We start from the raw sequence: 2,887 nt of genomic DNA, 5'->3' as shown, positions 1-2,887 counted from the left end.
CACTTGGCACCAGGGACAATGGGATGACCAACTCATTCCAGTGTGAGAGCGCCTCAAAATAAGCGTTTTTTATAACATTTTCCATTTTGGCCAGACCGAACTAAATAAAAATTTTTGGGCAGTTAAGTTAAAACATCCAACATTTATAACGATTATAAATTATTATATATTAGACTTTAAATATATAGCGAAAGCACTTAAATCCTTTTTATGATTTTATAGTATTTTAAAATAAATGACTTTTGAGCATTCAATACTTAATAAGGGCATTAAGCATGTTAACTCGCTATTAGTAAAAGTTTTTAATAATTTTCCATTGAAAATTAATACTATGTTGCATCACATGACTAAACGTTTCATCAAATATATTTATATTTCGTGTTTTCTTTAATTATCGTTATTTTACATGTTATGTAGTGGTCTAGAGCAAGGCAACAAATCCCTCCGTTTACATGTTTTTGATAATATTTCAATCTGGCCATTCCTCGCTGCTAATTGCTAGACATTAAAAAAAACTGAACTTTGACAGCTGATCGACTTCAGGAGGTTTTGACGTTTAGTAGTTGCTCTCTCACTTCCAATGAGAGATGAGTTGAACATCTCTTTATCTCTGGTTTACTTCATATTAGTCTGTATTTGAACCTGCACGTCGCTGTTTTTCGACCGTCGCACATAGGAACATTTTCCTTCAAAAATCGGACAAAAGTGGGAATTATGTGAACTGAATTCTGGAAAATATTTTGTTTTGTATTCTGGACAATATAGTTTATATTTAATATGAATGATATAAAAATTTATTTAGTTATTGTATTATTTTTTTCGGAAAAACAATGAATCATTGAAAAAACTAATTTCTTTTCTAATTTTTTAGAAATTAATGTTTTTATTATAGTGTCGGGCTTTAAATTATTTTTCTTAGTAAACTGAAAGGTTTCTACTTAACGTATAAGCTTAAACATTTTCCCCTTCTTTCCCCCCTTTAAAAAAAAGCGCAGTGAATTAGGTCACTTGCATAAAATAAGTACTGCTTTATTTATTTTATTAATTAAATACTGAAATCCCACTAAATTGTTCTAGACAGGTGGTATATAGAAGTTAATGGTTGCCACCAAAATAATAAATGACACGCACTTTTTGATTGCAAAGTTGAACTCAACCTTCTTCATTGGATACTTTCCTTTTATACACAATTTGCTGCAATTTTTGGAAAACAACTTTATTGAGCAACATTCTCGTCAGTATACAATATTTTGCTAGCTACGACAACATTGTTGTTGTACTATATTTCGTTAGCTATGCTAGCTGCGATAACTTAGATGGTATAAGGAGGCTCTATCAGAGCCGGTACGAAAATTTGATTAATGGGCGTGGCACAACCCTCACTTTTTGGTGAAATCCCATATCTCAGGATCCGAAAGACCGATTTCGACCATATTTAATATGTGATACTTTCCTAATATTTCTATGTCACAGTGTGAAAATGAGTGACATCGGACTACAATCTCAACTACTTCCCAAATAACACAATTTAAAATTCCATTTGATTCTCTCACTTTCCAGTACACAAATTAAGAAATAATTGATAAAACGGAACAAAATTTTGCGGTAAATGATTCCCTTAAAGTATGCCACCGTTTGACGAAAAATTGTCTAAATCCAACCAAAAATGTTCAAGCACATAGGTACCGAATATGTGGACTATACTTGTATAGTCCAGTCATTTAAGCTTAAATTAGGTAAGAATCTCGGAATTCGAGATACCCAGCTGCAAATCTGTAAATATTGTATATTGACCCCTAAGTTGTCTCAAAACCTACATATGGTAGATACACCTCGAATTCCGAGGTGAACTTACTATAATGACTGGATTATATAGTCGACTTTTGATCGAAAATATCGGTCATTATGTGAGATATACAATAGAAATTCAGACAGAATCCTTTCCTGACAATAGTATTTCTTTGTATCAAAGATGGGTTGAATCGGGTGGGAAGTAGTAGTAGCAACCATATACTTAATATATTTATTTTCGAACTTATAGATGAGTTTGTGCTGTATACATCCGCCAATATTTGAGCCAACTCAATGAAAATTGCAGAACATGTTTTATTCATAACAGTGAATTTTTCCGCCTAAAATAAATACAATTGGGCGAAAACTTGTCCCTCCCCCCATATAACTATTACCAAGATTTTCGAAGATCCACTTGATCTTGTTCCATATGATGATTGGTGATTGTACATAAGGTACCTTAAGCAAACCCAGAGAACATTTCTTGAGTATGTGGCACATAAGTAGTATGTCGGATGAGCAAAATTAGATCAAGTCTGGTCGATACTACCCTCTACTCAAATATATTCAATATAAAATGTTCGGTTGCACCCCAAATTAGCCTTCCTTACTCGTTTTATTTTAATATATTGCATTGTTATTTTCAATCATGCATTTTTATTCATAAAATCACTTTAAATAATTTTGTCCGGTTTTTGAGACCGTCGCCTCCTCGATCACCACCCGTACACGTTGTTACATTTACATTTATAAACGCGAATTTGAACAACATAAATAAAAATCTAAATTTCTAAATTGAAATACATATACTTTTTAGCAACCAAAACGGGTTTTTAATTTCACAAAAAAAAAAAATAAAAAATTATAAAAGGTGGTAAGCGTTCAAACGGTGAAGTGAATGGACAACGGCTTAAATAATAGGCAGTAAGTAGGATAGAGTCATGTGTAGAAGTTCACGCAAGTGAGGAAAGTTCTCTGATCGCCATTCACTTGGGAGTGGCCAGAAACGATTCTTTTACATATGACTCAAGCAGCTCACGACTTCCGGTCCTTGACCAAGTATCCTCTGGGTAGCCCAAGAACATCCGTTTGAAGG

The sequence above is a fragment of the Bactrocera latifrons genome, unplaced genomic scaffold, assembly GCF_001853355.1.
Source record: "Bactrocera latifrons isolate USDA-ARS-PBARC rearing strain unplaced genomic scaffold, ASM185335v1 scaffold_648, whole genome shotgun sequence".
Lineage (NCBI taxonomy): Eukaryota > Metazoa > Arthropoda > Insecta > Diptera > Tephritidae > Bactrocera > Bactrocera latifrons.
This window is presented reverse-complemented; position numbering follows the sequence as displayed.